The following is a 19666-nucleotide window of genomic DNA, read 5'->3' as shown; positions in this document are numbered from 1 at the left end:
ATGTAATTGTTTCAAATGCTTACAAATCCTTTTTCTATCAAGAAAATAAAGTGTATGCAGCAAGTAATTCCCCTTATTAATTTATAATATACATGTAGAACCTAATTAATATAGAATGTAGGACAAAAACTTTGAGGTGTGGGGTTTTCACATGTGGGGTTTTGTCCATCTTCTCTTTGTTATAGTATAATGAGTACATGTATTACATTGTTAGCATAAGGGATTGGGCTCGAATAAAAAATTTAGCTTTATTGTATAACTATTTAGATCACATGATTTGTTTGTAAAACAAATATTAATGAGCAATTTTTCAAAATTCAAAAACTTGCCATCCATTAATACCTTTAAGTACTTAGATTCCTTATGTGTTTTCTGCCCTACCCGCCATGGAAAATAATGGGGACTTTGATTTGTTTTATTTGAAAGTTGCGTGCCTCAATCAATATACATGAGTTATTAGCTAAAAACATTTTGGTCTTATTTAAAGGCCCATTACATGCCAGAAATTATTCTTTTGTTTTTATTTCTCAAAGCATTTTTATTTTGGTGTTACAGTTTCCAAAAAGTTTTTCATTTGAGATAAAGCTGAGCCGTTTGTTTCTTTTCTTTTAAGCATTTAGTACAGTACAGTGATTTTGTATGGCACTTAAAATACTGCTTAGTTACATTTATGACAAATAATTTCACCTTCAACGCTACTTTTTTCATGTGATAAGTATCTTACATGCTTAAAGACACATTATAAAACTCATGTTTGCTCTTTCTAAACATGATAAAGAAGGCAAAAATCATTCCTTTCTGGGGCATAATGTGCCTTTAAAGGGTTTCAACTGAGATTTTTTGCCCTGATAAGACAAGATATAATTATTCAACATTAATGTTCCATTTTATGTAGGTCTAGACCAAAAACAGGTGTACAAAATTTCATTTCAATCCCTCAGTCTGTTTTTCCAGAATAATAATTCTAATTGTGAAAAATGACCTAAAATTGAAAAGCAATTATTTGCAATGCTTTTCACTAAGAATAACACAAAAATATGATTTTCAATGTATTTCTGGGTATATTTTTTATCTGAAAGTTTTTGCAAAACTTTAGCCTGTTTTAAGTGCCCCAGCCTATCAATGTAAAAAGTTCATTTTTTGGGCTTTTCTGTGGTGTATCAGTATTTCCCCTTTAATTTAAAACCCTTAAATTTAAAAATTTTTTAAATGCAAATAAAAATTATAAAAATTATTTGTTTAAAACTAGGATAAAATGACTTCAGAAACATCAGACATTTAAATATAGCCTTAAATTATATCTTAAATAAAAATAAAATTAAAAGTAAACATTCGAAAAATGGTTATTTTTTAAAAATATCTTTTTAAATTTAAAAAAAACTGTAATGTTTTTTAAAAATTTAAGCAGATTTTATTTTTGTGAAATCACATGTTTTAAAACAAAAAAAGAAAAATTAGTTAAAATATTAAATTGGTGATGAAATTTGAGAAAATCTTTAAAAAAGAAAATTTTATAACTTTTGTTTCAACTGGTACTTCTGTAATATGTAAGAAATTCGTTTTCTGAAAAATAAAAGTTTAAGCAGCAGATAATGGTATCAGTTAAAGAAACCAAGGAGGCTTAAATGATGCAGTTTGTTCTTGCATGACTGTGCATTTTGTTTTAATCCATTTTATGCCCTCACGAGTTATTCCCCTTTATAACTTGATATTAACATAACATGCTCTGCTCAAGCACTTTTACTTTATAATAAATATATGCTTAAAGCAGAACGCCTCCAGATTCATGCTAATTTTCATGAAATTTGAAAATGTATTTAACAGTATAATATTGTAAAGTTACCAAAATAATGCAATTTCCACATTATCAATGGCACTTACAACCCAATGTCCTGTACATTGCTATAAAAAGGTAAAAATATGCAAAATTTGACCTTACTGCAGTAGTTACGCAGTAGAAATATAGTTATAAATACTGAAAAATTGGTCATTAATTGCAAATAACATGTAAATTATTACTAGAATTTTGAATCTTTATACCTTTCCAAAAATCTTTTTGTACATTTTTCTTAGCCTGTACGAAATTTTACTCCTGTAATTTTGCCTAAAATACACCTGTTTTTCTGTTAAAAATTACAGCTGTATTTTTCTTCAGTTTTGATAAACATAGCAAATTACACCTGTTTTTTTCAAAAATACACCTGTTTTACACCTGTACTATGAACGAAATATGTAAATTAACCGGTTTTTTTCTACCGGTCGAAAATACAGTTGTACTGTTTTACAGGTCTAAAAATACAGGTGTAAAATTTTACAGGTCTAAAAATACAGGTGTAAAATTTTTTCAGCTCAAAAATACAGGAGTAAAATTTTACAGGTCAATAATAAAATACAGGTGCCCTTATTGTTTAAGGGATGAAAACCATACATAAATGCAGGCATATTTGTCATGTTTGGTGCAAATATCTTTTTCCTTGGGATAAATACACTTTGGTCAGAAATTTTGTGCATTTGTTGCTACTCAATCTTTAAAAATAAGAAATGGTTGAGGAGAAAAATATCTTTTTACAAGATTTAGGTACAAATAGCAGACATTATACAATCACAATAGTTCACAATGGCACTCTGTGCTAAGGTGAGCGGAAATATCACTGAACTAGAATCACTATCACTAAAGATGGGGACAAATATAACAAATTTTCACTTTGTCTTAAATGGATTACTATATTTTATTACATTATGTTACAGTCTTACACTACTGATACTGCATCAATAAAATCCAAGTCATGAATAACACTGCAGGCATATCCTTTCATTTGAAGAAAAATTCACAAATGCTAATAAAGTTTTTTTTCTTGTAAAAATTTATTGCCAGTATTTGCCAAATTAATGTCTACATATATAGGTACTTGGAATAAAGCCTTTGCAAGTGTTTTCTCTTCTTAACTGGTCCCTGTCATTGTGATTTAAGATCCTGTTTAAAGCAGCTTCACCTGAATCAAATAAAACATCAATAGTTTATCATTAAATCAGGGTTCCCACTATTATTTAGGAGTGAAATTCCAGGCTTTTTCCAGGTTTTTTCAAGGATTTTTTTCAAATTCCAGGTTTTTCAATTTGAGAATTCCAGGTTTTTTCCAGACTTCCCACCAGCCCGTAAAGGGTGAAAACATAATATGTCCCTTTTTTCAAACGGGCATATAAAAATATTGTTCATTTTACTTGCACGAATGACAAATCTTAATTGGCCTATAAGAGTTTTGTCATTTTAATGAAAACAGTATACTCAACATCACTAATTCCGCGTCATCACTTATCTCATGGTAATGGCATATTTTCATGTGACCATTGTTATAATTGGTCAGAATTGACATATTTTTTCCAACACCTTAACAACAAAGTTTTTGTGCAAAATAATCTAAATCTATAGATTTTTACGTAAAACTGAACAACATTTTACAAACTTCTGCAAAAAACAACAAAAGTCCATTAAATTTGTGCATATGTCTGAAACAATCATTATTTTCTAAATGTTCTTGTTTGTTGAAAAAATGAATTTTGAGTTACAATGTAAAGATACTTTTAATATTTAAAATTATGCAAAATAGCGAAATTTTAACTGAAACGTGAAAAAAGTCAAAAAACTGAAATAAATCACCATTACCAGTAAATGATGACATACTGTTTACAAAATGGCTGACACACAGTTTACATTTGACAAATTAAAACTAATTTTGATTGAATATATTGTTGTTTCCTTGTGTCATATAGCAGAATAATTACTAAATGATACAGTTTATAACAGTTTTTGTTGTGTAAGTTTATTGTTTGTGTTCTTTACTGTTTTAAAGTGTTAAGTACCGTGAACTAAGAGGAGCACAGTATATATAATTACAATATTGGCATAAAACTATTAAACATAGGTCAGTCATAACAAAACTTTAATTGTAAATGAGAAACGAGGCAATTGTATTAAATTTTCAGCAAAGTATTTACATATGTTTTAGCAGCACAAGATGTAAATTTATTATAATGAGCCACCCCATGAGAAAACCAGCAAAGCGTGTTTGTGACTAGCATGGATCCAGACAAGCTTGGCTATCCATGCAGTCACATCAGGATCCATGAAGTTTGCTTTCAGATGTTAAAAATGTTACACAAGCTTTAGGCAGACAGTATGGATCCTTATGTGACTTGAAGATCTGAAGGGCACTTCATCTGGATCCATGGCTTGTCACAAACACACTTTGCTGGTTTCTCATGGGGTGGCCTCATTATAATAAATTTACATCTAAGATGTCATTTTTTTGATGCCAGTCAGATCCAAATGTATAAGGTGTAATTTGTTTTGTTGATTGTTTTCCTATTTCTATTTCTGTCTCGCAACTGGCGCACTTAAGCGCAGACGACATATTTGCTGAATCAACTGGACGACTGTGCAGTAAATTCAAGTGCTCTGGAAACACGGACGTGCTTATTTATTAACTTATTATTTTTTCTTTCGTTTTCATTGTTAATTTCTAGCAAGGTTTCAGAGCCATTACAGCATTTGCCGTATAAAAAGCTGAATTTGATTTGCAAAATGTTCAAAATACCAAGATAGCTTGTTAAAACCATCCTCGGTGGAAGAAAACATCAATAATCCAAACCAGGAAATGGACGTTGCTTCGGCGGCAGCCATATAAATTTGTTCATTATCGATTACTTCCCTTAGTGGTACGGACTAAATCCCGGACTATTCCCGGACTTTTACCGGACGGAGCATATTCCCGGCGTTTTCACAACCGGGAGTCGCGATTTTGAAAATCACGGACTTTTCCCGTTTTCCCGGTAGCGTGGGAACCCTGTTAAATGAATACTAAATAATAATCATGTAACTTTCAATGCTTGCATTTTGTACTAATGTCATCAATGCACATATGCAGTGCCTGACCAATCCATTTTTTTTAAATACGTACCAATTATTAACTTCAACCTATATAAACTATGTTTTGATAATTAATGTAATACATGTGTATTAATTTTCCTAACTTAAATGCATTGTTTTTGAATAAAAAAAAATTATTACTGAGCTGTTTCTATTAGTGGTAAAGGTAACTTTTAACTTTAACAATTAAGGTTGCAACTTTTAAAGAGACTTATTTTGTTTAACCCATGAATTTCTGTCAAAAACTATTCTAATTAGTTCAACTACAATTTTTTTTACCATGTCTGTTTTAGTCCTTTGCTTTGTTTCATGTAGATCAACGTTCTCTGGGGGTGTTGTACTGTGACCCTTTAAGAACAAAAAAATTCATAGTTCATTTAAAAAGATATGGAAATAAATTATAACCTATTAATTAGAAGTTAAGTATAAATGTATTTAATATCATCTCTTCAGACTGTATTCAAAAATATAAAGCAGTTAACAGTCAATATTGTAGTATCTAATTAAATGCTATTGGTGACAAAAATTTTACATTTAAAAATTTATTTTTTTTCCAACTGGGGTAAATAGAATGTAAAAATATTATTTTTTTTCAGAATAAAGTTGATAAAAATAATTGCTAGCAGAACCTGAAATAATACTTGTTTTTTTTGCATAAATGTATCCCAAAGGTTATTACCTGATTTTTTTATGATTCTGGTTTTCAATCTTCTTGTTTCAATTTTCATTTGCAACCAGCATATCCCATAAATCCAGAATATTGTCATTTTCATTAACAAGACTGTAGCCTTGGATTTTTTTCTTTGAAAAGTTAAAAGAAATTTACACCCAAACATTTTATAAAAATATTTTTTGGTGCCTAGGAAAAAATTGCTTTATATTCTCCCACAATTTCTTTAATTATCAAATAAAGAATCCTTTTGTGATACCATGAGGGCTATTTCCCACAAAATTTTAACCTCAGATTTCAAATTTTACAACTTGTTAAAGAACTGGACTGATTTCATCATGCATAATGTTTAAACAGGGATATTCCCCAACCAAATCAAAGCAAACCCATTTCATTTTACTTTCACAATCATATAGACATAATGAGAAAAAAAAAAGTGTAATTGTAGATTTTTTAAAAATTTCATAATAAGTTTTTAAAAAGATAACTTTGGCACTGTCGTCCTTCTTTAAACAGACTTCATTTAAAATCTATAAAGTTGTTTCCCCCTAGAAAAAATCAAAAGGAAAAAAGAGAGTCTGGACTGTAGCAGCATTTATGGGGGGGAAAAACCCAGGGGGGTTAAAACCATAATCAAAATTGGGTCAGTCCCATGGTGAAAAAAAAAAAATCGGTCATTTGGGTTTTTAAAAATCTTTGTAAAATTGGGTAAAAAGGGCAGTTTTATTTATTTATCCCTACTTAACAGGCCCAATTTAAAATATTAAAAAAACAAAGTTTAAAAGAGGGGGTTTTAATGTATAGTTTTTTTCCATACAAAATTTAACTTTAAAAAGAGTGAAGGGAATAAATTTCATAAATTGTCTGAAAAAATTTGGGGGTTTTTGAATAAAACTGCCCCCAATTTTGGGTTTTGTTAAAAGTTTTTGTTTTTTTTTTTTTATATTTTAGAACACCTAGGGTAAAATTTAAGCCCCAATTATATTTTAAAACAAAATTTTAATTTTAATAAAATGTCCCATGATATATTCAAATTTTGAGAGGCCATAGCACTCTTAGTTCAAAGTTGCTTACATACATAATGTTAAAAATTAGATCCTAAGTGTAAATAATGTGCATGCAGTCTGTACAATTGCATTTCAAAGATATTAACGTATTTAAAATAAGAACAATTTCTCTAAAAGATTTTCTAAGTGTGTATTTGTACATCTGTATCATTGAAAAATACAGTTGTAGTTTTGGACTTAGATATTATTTTCAGCAGCAAAATATCAGCTCAATATTTTCTAAGTATCAGAATTACATGTGTACATCTAAAACCACAACAGGTCTTGTCTCAAAAATACACCTGTAAATTGTTAAAAAACTACACCTGTATTTTCTTAATTTTACGTCAAAATGTCAAATTCAGCAAACAACAGGTCCCCCTAAAACCTGTATTTTTACAAAAACAGGTGTTTTTCAGTCGTCTTACAGCTGTAAAACAGGAGTTTTTTTTTCGTACGGGCAGGTTTAATTTTATCGAAATATTTTTGCTCATCTGGAGATGTGCAGCTTTAATATACAAAGTTTTCTAAACATAAAGAATATTTCACTAATGATTACAAAATAATTCAATGATGTGGCTGACTTTGTAATATATCTCTGACAGGTTTAGAGTCCGTTTAAATCACTAAATGAATTAACAAAACTGACTTAAATTAAATTGTTGCTTATTTCCAAGACATATTTATAATTGATTCAGGCTTATTATTTATACACGGTAATTAACAAGTTGTACATAAAGTGTAGACATGTCAATAATTAATTTCATTTATTCCCCCTTAGTTTTGATACTAATGTCAGTAAGGCAGTTTTATGTAGCTGCAACAATGTTTTGTCAAACATTTCCTTAACGGATTTAAAAAGTTGGTATTAGCAATCACTTTTAAGAACTTAAGATTATCAATACATCCAAAAAGCTGGCTTTGAAGGTTTTCACAAGACTTGAATTTGGGAAGTAACAATAATAGGGCCTATAACTTCAGAATAAAAGTCCATGTATTCTCATTTAATAAATTTTTGATGGCATTAATAAAAAAATATTTATTAAATGTATTTTATTATTAGCATATTTAAAATTTTTAAAATATGGCCCCTACGTTAGACTGGAGTTATATCAGCTGACAACAACTAATCTTGCCGCAATTAAAACTGTAAATTTCTGAATCGATTATGTTTAGGAGACAAAAAATATTATGGAAGACAGAATAAGTAACAAATAATGAAATACAAATAATACAATTGCCCTATAAAGACCTTGCTTGTCGACAAGGAAGGTCAATTAAAGGGGCCTAGGTCATATCAGAATAACTGGAAAACAGTCGGTTTTGTCTTGTTGGTGTTTCTTTTGTCCAAAGTAGGAATGAAGAAACATCTGTTGAGTGATTTATGTTTACACAAAAGGTTATCAACACCAAATCAAACTTTTTAGAAAGATGCAAAAATATATTGCTAATAACAACAAAAGACAGACGCAATTGCAATGACAAAAAGCCCCGCTTACCTCTTCAAAACTAAGTGCTCAAAGTCAGCAAAAATAATCAAGCTTTTTGGACATCGTTGTTAGGCATTTATTTTTCTTTATTTTCTTTACAATTTAAAAAAGAAAAAAATCTTTCAAATTTTGCTTATTTGTACATTTAGCACCAAAGTCTAACTGCTTACATATAATAAATTAAAAATTTAGTTTCCTCCTTCCATTAAAATCTTTCACTATTACAACTAACAAATATACAAGTATAGGTAACAAGAGGGCCATGATGGCCCTAAGATCGCTCACGCTGACTTATCCCAAACTCTTCATCCAAGCCAAAATTACCTAGAACAAGCATCTGACCAAGTCTCATGACAGGTGAGTCAAAAATGTGGACCACTACAGTATTAACAAGGATTATCCATATTTGGCAGTGCGACCTAGTTTTTTTTTCCCAGGTGCACAAACTTGACCTAGAATCATTTTCAGACCAAATTTCAGGATACTTGGATCAAAAAGCAGTAGCAACTAGAGTGTTAACAAGATTTTTCTATTTTTAGCTCCGGTTTTAACCTAGTTTCAACCTGCGATTTCGAACTCATCCAAGCAATTACTAGAACAAGCATCCTGACCAAGTTTGATGATAATTGAGTCGAAAATGTTTGACCACTAGAATGTTAACAAGGTTTTTCCATATTTGGGCGGTTGTGACCTAGTTTTTCATCCAAGATGACCCATGTTTGATCTTGACTTAGAAATCATCAAAACAAACTTTCAGACCAATTAACAGAATATTTGGGTCACAACAGTAGCCACTAGAGTGTTAACAAGATTTTTCTATTTTTAGCTCCTGTGACCTAGTTTTTCATCCGAGATGTCCCATGTTCGATTTATTCCCAGCAATGACCTAGACAAGTTTCCTGACCAAGTTTAATGACAATTGAGTCAAAATTGTGACCACTAGAGTGTTAACAAGGTTTTACTATTTTTAGCTCTGGTGGCCTACTTTTTCATCCGAGATGACCCATGTTCGAACTCATCCGAGCTATCACCTATACAAGCATCTTGATGAAGTTTGATGATGATTGATACAAAAATGTGACCGCTAGAGTGTTAACAAGGTTTTTCTATTTTTAGCTCCGGGTGACCTACTTTTTTCATCGAAGATGACCCATGTTCAAACTCATCCGAGCTGTCACCTAGACAAACATCTTGACAAAGTTTGATGATGACTGATGCAAAAATGTGACCACTAGAGTGTTAACAAGGTTTTTCTATTTCTAGCTCCAGTGACCTACTTTTTCATCCGAGATGACCCATGTTTCAAACTCATCCGAGCTATCACCTAGACAAGCATCTTGACCAAGTTTGATGATGATTGATGCAAAAATGTGACCGCTAGAGTGTTTACAAGGTTTTTCTATTTTTAGCTCCGGTGACCTACTTTTTACATCCGAGATGACCAATGTTCGAACTCATCCAAGCTATCAACTAGATAAGCATCCTGACCAAGTTTGATGATGATTGATGCAAAAATGTGACCGCTAGAGTGTTAACAAGGTTTTTCTATTTATAGCTCCGGTGACCTAGTTTTTCATCCGAGATGACCCATATTCGAACTCATCCGAGCTATTATCTAAAACAAGCATCCTGACAAAGTTTGATGATGATTGGGTCAAAATGTGACCACTAGAGTGTTCACAAGGTTTTTCTATTTTTAGCTCCTGTGACCTAGTTTTTCATCAGAGATGACCCATGTTCGAACTCATCCAAGCAATTGACTAGACAACCAATCTGACAAGTTTGATGAAGATTGGTTCAAAAATGTGACCACTAGTGTTCACAAGGTTTTTCTATTTTAGCTCCGGTGACCTACTTTTTCATCCGAGATGACCCATGTTTCGAACTCATCCAAGCTATCACCTAGACAAACATCCTGACCAAGTTTGATGATGATTGGGTCAAAAATGTGACCTCTAGAGTGTTCACAAGGTTTTTCTATTTTTAGCTCCGGTGACCTAGTTTTTCATCCGAGATGAGCCATGTTCGGACTCATCCGAGCTTTCAACTAGATAAGCATCCTGACCAAGTTTGATGATGATTGAGGCAAAAATGCGACCGCTAGAGTGTTCACAAGCAATTGTGGACGTACGACGGACGACGGACGGACGGACGACGGACATTCACCGATCCTAAAAGCTCACCCTGAGCAAGCTCAGGTGAGCTAAAAAAAACAATCATTCACAAATACACTTACCCTAGTACACACTAAGTTCACGTTTTAAGTTTGTATATCATGAACTAAATGTTTAACCGTTTCATGAATTTATTTAAGAAAATGCATAGTATAAAAATAACAAGAACGTGTTTGTTAAACACAAATGCCCGCGGCTCAGATTCTTGTCAGTAGCAATACTTCAAAAAATGTTTACCCATTCACTCAGTTATGGACAGAAAAATCGCCAAAAAATTGTAAACACAAGTTTTATAACTTGACAAAGTCATGGCATTTTGTAATTGTGAAAAATATAAGTTGCCAAGTCATTGCTCTGACTTGTGAAGTTGAAAAATATTTAACTTCATGTAACTTCCTACCAAATATGAAATACATCTGTCATTAAATAAAGGCTGTATGGGCAAAAGTGTAAAAATCTATTTTGAGCACTGGTGACCTTGACCAAACTGACCCCTAACTCTATCCAAAAGAAGAATACCATTAAGTTATTTTCCTACCAAATATGAAATACATCTGTCAACTAGAGGATGCTTTTGTAAAAAAGCGCATGTCTCCCCCACTGCTGAGAATAACTGTGAATGGAAACAGGAATGGAAATGGAGATAAAAGAACAGAGTATATAAAACCAGACAACTGATATATCACTGATATATCAATAATAGTTAAATGTCCTCACTGATAAGAACTCTAGTTATCATCCGGAAATGAGAAAATGACCAATGGTCACTGTGACCTTAACCTTTGACCTACTGACCCCATAAACAAGAGGGATCATCTGCTCAATAAGACCAATCATCCTATGAAGTTTGAGGGTTGTAGGTCTAAAGGAACTCTAGTTATCATCCGGAAAGGAGAAATTAACCAACGGTCGCTGTGACCTTGACCTTTGACCTACTGACCATTAAAAACAATAGGGATCATTTGATTAATAAGACCAATCATCCTATGAAGTTTGAGGGTTGTAGGTCAAAAGGAACTCTAGTTATCATCCGGAAATGAGAAATTGACCAACGGTCACTGTGACCTTGACCTTGACCTACTGACCCCAAAAACAATAGGGATCATCTGCTCTATAAGACCAATCATCCTATGAAGTTTGAGGGCTGTAGGTCAAAAGAACTCTAGTTATCATCCGGAAACGAGAAACTGACCAACGGTCACTGTGACCTTGATCTTTGAACTACTGACCCCAAAAACAATAGGGATCATCTGCTCAATAAGACCAATCATCCTATGAAGTTTGAGGTCTGTAGGTCTAAAGGAACTCTAGTTATCATCCGGAAACGAGAAATTGACCAACGGTCAGTGTGACCTTGACCTTTGACCTACTGACCCCAAAAACAATAGGGATCATCAGCTCTATAAGACCAATCATCCTATGAAGTTTGAGGGCTGTAGGTCAAAAGGAACTCTAGTTATCATCCGGAAACGAGAAATTGACCAACGGTCACTGTGACCTTGACCTTTGAACTACTGACCCCAAAAACAATAGGGATCATCTGCTCAATAAGACCATTCATCCTATGAAGTTTGAGAGCTGTAGGTCAAAAGGAACTCTAGTTATCGTCCGGAAACGAAGAATGGACGGACGGACGGACTGACGGACGGACTGACGGACGGACGGACGGACAGGGCAAAAACAATATGTCTCCCCCCAGTTTGAGGGTTGTAGGTCAAAAGGAACTCTAGTTATCATCCGGAAATGAGAAATTGACCAACGGTCACTGTGACCTTGACCTTTGACCTACTGACCCCAAAAACAATAGGGATCATCTGCTCTATAAGACCAATCATCCTATGAAGTTTGAGGGCTGTAGGTCAAAAGGAACTCTAGTTATCATCCGGAAACGAGAAATTGACCAACGGTCACTGTGACCTTGACCTTTGAACTACTGACCCCAAAAACAATAGGGATCATCTGCTCAATAAGACCATTCATCCTATGAAGTTTGAGAGCTGTAGGTCAAAAGGAACTCTAGTTATCGTCCGGAAACGAAGAATGGACGGACGGACTGACGGACGGACTGACGGACGGACGGACTGACGGACAGGGCAAAAACAATATGTCTCCCCCCGAGGTGGGGGAGACATAATAAATAAATGCTGTATGGGCAAAAGTGTAAAAATCTATTTTTAGCACAAGTGACCTTGACCAAACTGACCCCTTACTCCATCCAAAGGAAGAATACCATGCAAGTTATCTTCCTACCAAATATGAAATACAACTGTCAATAAATAAAAGCTGTATGGGCAAAAGTGTAAAAATCTATTTTTAGCACAAGTGACCTTGACCCACTGATCCCTACCCCAATCAAAAGGATGAATACAATGCAAGTTATCTTCCTACCAAATATAAAATATATCTGTCACTTAATAAATGCTGTATGAGCAAATGTGTAAAAATCTATTTTAGCACTGGTAAACTTGACCCAACTGACCATTAACTCCATCAAAGTTTATCTTTCTATCAATTATAAATAATATATGTCTATAGAATAAGGTCAATACACCTGTAAAAATCTATTTTTAACATTGGTGACCTTGACATTGGTAACATTGACCTTGACCCAAATGACCCCATACTACACCCAAAGAAGGAGGTGTTTGTATTAAACTAAGACATCAACTAAAAAATAAAGGTTGTATGAGCAAAAAGGTTTATATTTATTTTTTAAACCAGTGACCTTGACCCTAGAGACCGCTTACTCCAAAAAAAATTGGAGGACCATCAAAGGTATCCACCTACTAAATATGAAAGATATCAGTAAAGAAATTAAGCAATTAGGAGAAATTTAAGATAAATCCAACTTGCCGAAATAGGTTAACCAGACAAGGCCCTATTTTCAAAGTGAAAAAAGGGAAATAACTGGGAAATATGGATGACACAGATATATAACTTGGCAATATCATGTGCTTTGTATTGATTAGTAAGTGTGGAAATTATAAAGTCATTAGTAAAGATAGCACTTAAGATATTTCCAACTTGCCGTTTTAGGTTAACCATTATTCATTTTCTAAGTGCTGAAAAGGGCAATGACTTGGTAAATATGAAAGCCAGAGTTATGAAACTTGCCCAGATCATGTACTTTGTATTGATTAGTAAGTGTGTAAACTTAGAAGCCATTGGTGCAGGTAAAACTTAAGAAAAATCCAACTTGCCGTTCTAGGTTAACCTCGTACGGACAGACGGACGGACGGACGGTTCAATTACTATATGCCCGGGGGCATAAAAACATTTAACTTTTACGTCAGATACTTCTTTAAAAATACCATATGAAATAAAACAAAATGTACAGTTCTGACTGACCTATGAAAAACATTATAATAAGAACAATATGGTATCAAAGGTAACATATGACATTACCTTTGTTTTAGAGGTAAAAGCCCCTTCTTGCTTGTAATAGAGATGTGTAGATCATCATGTGATAGCAATGCTGACATGGACGTGCATCAGTTATCAAAGAACAGTAAAGTGTTTCTTTTATTTTTCATTCAAAAAATTGGGGGAATAACAAAATTTTCTTTTTTTAAATAAAAGACATCATGCGATATTTTCATTTGCTTTGTGTGTAAAAATATAAGACGAAGAGGTCACTCTAGACATGCAGAACTCATTGTGAAGTCTAACATTAATAAGAGTTGATGATGTATAGGTATATTAACAAAAGGTCACTTGTGAGGTTCTCGCAGTCACTTCACATTTTTTCTTTCAATACTTTGACTACACATACAAAATAAATAAAAAGTAATATATATATATATATATACATGCTGGCATAACTACAAAAAGAGCATTTCACTAACAAACCTTAGAGTATATGACAAAACAAAAAACAAAAACAACTGCTTCCAAAAAACAAGAAATACAGTAAAATCAGAAAACAAGAGGGCCATGATGGCCATGAGATCGGTCACCTGTATTTAGTTATTGATCAAACATGGTAGACACCCATTAGAAAATGTTCCATGCTTAATATCGAAGCTCTTGCTATTTGGGTTTTATAGAAGAAGATTTTTAAAGTTTTTATTACATACAAATAAGGAAAATCTATCACCCCCCGGCAAGGTCAATTTTGACCCCAGGGCTTTTATTTGAACAAACTTGGTAGACACTGACTAGACAATGTTTCATGCCAAATAGTTAAGCTCTAGCTCTTTAGGTTTTTTAAAAGATGATTTTTAAGTGTTTTTTTTGGTTGCCATGGCAACTAGAGTTCTGCATGGAATTAAATTCTTTGAACAATTTTTAAAGTTCACTACCAAAGAAACATTCCTGAAGTTTAGATGAAATTGGCTTAGTGGTTTATGAGGAGATGTTGTTTAATGTAAAAGTTTACGGACACGAGACAAAAAGTGATCACAAAAAGCTCACCATGTCACTTTGTGACAGGTGAGCTAAAAATGTGAGTCAACAAGATCCATCTTTTTACAAATACCACCATTTAGTCTTTTCGGACGATTTTTTGGCCCCTTTTAAACCTAATTCATCAATAACTGCTACCTAAACCACGGGTTTTAGCACATCTATAGTAGTCAGAGGGGAAGCACCTTTGTTTTGGTTTGTGCCAAGCAACGAGAGAATCATATTCTTCCGGTTTATAAATGATTCTAATAATTTTCAAGATAAGTCAAATATCAGTTTCTTGAACACACGTCTACTGTTACTTATCAAATCTGAGCCAATCTCTTCATGTGTATAAAATGCTTCTGAAGGGTGGAGATCGGTAAATGGCCTCGCCATACTGTCTTTGTTCCTAGAATTCATCTACGGCACTGGAAACTATAGAGACTATTTCTTGGCTCCTCATGGGGCACAGCATAAAAAAACCTCTGCAAACTTCTTCAGATCAGATCTTGAACATTTTTTTGATCTAAAAGATTTAAAAGCAATTTAAAGCATGGTCAAAGAAATGTAGGAAACAAGAGCTGTCAATGAAAAGTGACCCTTGCCTACAAAAGGAAGTTGTGACAAATGTGTTAAAAAATTAAAGTAGAAAATCAAACTATGCACAACTAGGCATGGTGACAAACAATCCTGCAGTTTCACTGAAATCCACCCAGCGGTTTTGGTGAGAAAAGCGCGGATAAACTTATTTTACTTGAAAATTGACCATTAGGGGGCCACAACTGTACAAAAACTAGAAATGTGTCATCATGCCACGGATGCCCCCGCATGCAGCCAAAATTTCAGATGTTATAATATTTAGTTCCAAATTTGTTTGCACAAATTGTTTTTTTTCATTTTAAGTTCAAAAGCCCTTAAAACTTTTCAATGTTAACACAAACCATTATCATACAATGTTCAAGGCACTGAAATTATTCAGTCTTAACCTTTTGAAAATAGCATATTTCATATTTGTAGTCAAATTAATGGCTACATACATTTCCACAAAAGTATGAGAGCTGAAACTGAAAGTTCAAAATTTTTCCAACATTCAAGAAAGATAAGTTTGTCCAAAATCATTGAACCACGACCAAATTCAAACTTAAAACTGCTTATTCCTAAGATGTATCTATATTATTTTTAAAGTGAAAGGGACATAACTCTGCCAAAAAAATCATCAACCATGACAAAATTCCAACTTGTCCTGCCCATTCCTTTGACATATCCATATGTCAAATTTGAGTTGAATATATAACACTGTTAGGTAGATAATGAACAGAAACTGAAAATTTCATATTATTTTCAAAGTGAAAGGGGCATAACTCTGCCAAAAATCATCGAACCATGACCAAATTCAAACCTGACCTGTTTTTTCTCATGACATATCCAGATGTCAAGTTTGAGTTGAATGTGTTGTACCGTTGGGGAGATAATAAGAAACTGAAAATTTCATATTATTTTAAAGTAAAAGGGGCATAACTCTGCCAAATATCATCGAACCATGACCAAATTCAAACTTGACCTGTATTTTCTCATGACATATCCGTATGTAACATTTCAGTTTAATGTTTTGTACCGTTGTGGAGATAATGAACGGAAACTGAAAATTTCATATTATTTTCAAAGTAAAAGGGGCATAACTCTGCCAAAAATCATCGAACCATGAGCAAATTCAAACTTGACCTTTATTTTCTCATGCCATATCCATATGTCAAGTTTGAGTTGAATGTGTTGTACCGTTGGGGTGATAATGAACAGAAACAGAAAATTTCATATTATTTTAAAGTAAAAGGGGCATAACTCTGCCAAAAATCATCGACCCATGAGCAAATTCAAACTTGACCTGTATTTTCTCATGCCATATCCATATGTCAAGTTTGAGTTGAATGTGTTGTACCGTTGGGGTGATAATGAACAGAAACTGAAAATTTCATATTATTTTAAAAGTAAAAAGGGGCATAACTCTGCCAAAAATCATCAAACCATGACCAAATTCAAACTTGACCTGTATTTTCTCATGACATATCCATATCTCAAATTTGAGTTGAATGTGTTGTACCGTTAGGGAGATAATAAACAGAAACTGACAATTTATATATTTTCAAAGTAAAAGGGGCATCACTCCTGCCAAAAATCATCGAACCATGACCAAATTCGAACTTGACCTGTATTTTATCATGACATATCCATATGTCAAGTTTGAGTTGAATGTGTTGTACCGCTGGGGAGATAGATAATGAACAGAAACTGAAAATTTCATATTATTTTAAAGTAAAAGAGGCATAACTCTGCCAAAAATCATCGTATCATGACCAAATTCAAACTTGACCTGTATTTTCTCATGACATATCCATATGTCAAGTTTGAGTTGAATGTGTGCAGTCGTTAATAAGATAATGAACGGAAACTGATGATGACGGAATGGCAGAATGACGAAATAGGGTAACACTATATGCCCCGGTCATTACATGGCGGGGGCATAAAAATCAAGCAGAAAAATAAAGAGAGTATGCACAACTAGGCTTGGTAACAAACAATCCTGTGAAGTTTCACTGAAATCCCCCAAAACTTGACCTAATAAAATACAAGATTTCAAAACTTGACCTAATAAAATACAAAATTGTAGTCGGCAATACCACAGTAATAAACATGTCCTACCATAGTCTGTTAGATTCTACTGTCCCAATTTTTTTCTATTTCTGCTTTAAAATTTAAAAAAAATGTGATTAAATGGTATGTTCTCATAAAGCAGGCTAAATTTAAATTGTAACAACAAATTTCAATATCAATAAAACTGTTATTCTACAATTATTTTATTGTTTTTATGAATAAAAGTCTTGGTCATGTATGACCATGATATTGCTTAAGTGATAAATAAAACGTCTGGGCATTCTTTCAGATCAAGCTGGGCACTTGGGTGCAACCACTGACCCCACTTAAGCTACAGTAGCTAAATAGCTTTCACACATGAAGGGGCTATAAGGTCTTGTTGGGATTTGAACCATTGCAATAAGATGCAAATGATTCAAAGTTAATGACCACAACTGTTTGACCACACAGGCCTCTTCTTATTTTCAGCCATTTCATGTAGTTGTAGTGGATAAATTTGTTACAATATTTTGCTGATAGCATTTTAAAAGTTCTAAGCATAGAATACTTCATCAAAGATTTTAAGTTATAATAATTAAGCTAATAGTATTAGCAGGGCTGCCAACAGCAAATTGCAAAATCAGAAGGAAAATACGCCGGGGGTCAAGGGGGCTGAGCAAGCCCCCATTTGCGGGTCCAGGATTCTGATGATTTGGTATGCCCTAAAATCAATTTCTTGGACTCTAAATTTGACTTCCTTGGTTGCCTTTAAAGCCATTCAGAGACACTTTAGTTGGACTTCAGGTTTTCATCATAGGCACTCGGTTCCAAAACCGTCTATGATTTTAATTTATTTAAAAAAAAAAATTCATATCATGTATATAAAATACTACAAGTTTCGCAGCCGCCATGTTTTAACGCAACGGAGTACGTTGACTGGTGTACAAATTTTCATTAAAAAAACACTAGTTCCCGATTCGATGAATAGAGACTATTGGCTAATACGGGTACCACAATTATTGACTATTTCGCCGTGCGTACCCGCAATCAACAATATGCTTTAATAGGTGACTCGGGAGCCAATATTATTTTTTTTTTTAATTGTACACCAGTCAATGCACTTCCGTTGCGTTTAAAACATGGCGGCTGCGAAACCTTGTAGTATTTTATATACATGATATGAAATTTTTTTTTAAATAAATTAAAATCATAGACGGTTTTGGAAACCGAGTGCCCTAATGGTTTTCATCAGCCCCTCAAAACAAATATCCGACATTTTGAAAACAGACAAGAGCGACAATGTAAACTGTAATTTGATTGGTTATTCTAAAATAGGAATGCCGGAAAAGACTCGATTTGACCAATGAGAAAAGCGCTTACAGACGTCCGTAGGCGGCTAGCTAACGATAAAAAGCCGAAAAGCGTGCCGGTTTTTGGGTACTGTATTAAATATGACGAATGAATTTATTGTCTTTTTCGAATTTACATCGATCTCAAAAAAATGACCCAGGAGCTCACGAAATCCGCGATTTCCGCGAATCCGCGGAAAATCGGCAGCCCTGATTAGGTTTGGAATGAATAAAAAAACTGTATATACCATATACACTGAGAGAGCAAGGGCCGCCCCTGCCGCACTGATGGTATATTATCTTTATAGGTTGTTGAAAAAAACAGTGGATACAATGCTGGTATAGATGACCTGAAAAATACAGTTGATCTATGTTGGATTTTATATTTAGAAATATCAATTATGATTGTCTTGTTGCATAAAAATGCACCGTAGAGTTCAAATAGGCAGGAATACAATCACAAAGGCCAGAAAACCTTCATGATTAATTACAAAGCATTTGAACAATAAACAGTGCATTATTATATTTATCACATAGCTGTGCTGCTTTTGCGGGTTCTGTAAATATGGTAATGCACACAGGTCGTGTATATAGTTTAATGTGTTATCATTTGCATTATGCAATCATAGCAAAAAATGATGCAGGAAATGTCAGTGTTTACACTTTAAAGTGCATCAATGAAAAGTGTTTTCTTTTCACTGTTAACATTTCTTATTTTGGATATGTGATAAAAAGAATATAAGATTTGTGTAGCTTCATTACTAAGATAACATGAACAAGTTTAAAACCAGAATAAAATAATTTTGAGCCGTGTCATGACAAAACCAATAGAGTTTTAGGAGAGGTATAATTCTGTGAGAAAAAAAAACATGTCCTGCAAGACTTATTGGTCTAGGAAAATTATATGCAATTATTACCCTAAAATAAGTGTCAAGTTCATGCAAAATACCCACAGGAAAATTCTTTGCAAGGACTTAGGTATGTTTTAGACATTTT

This window comes from Ruditapes philippinarum, unplaced genomic scaffold (genome assembly GCF_026571515.1).
Source record: "Ruditapes philippinarum isolate M1 unplaced genomic scaffold, ASM2657151v2 ctg4704_1_1_1_1, whole genome shotgun sequence".
NCBI lineage: Eukaryota > Metazoa > Mollusca > Bivalvia > Venerida > Veneridae > Ruditapes > Ruditapes philippinarum.
The sequence above is the reverse complement of the archived record's forward strand: the minus strand, read 5'-3'. Positions refer to the sequence as shown.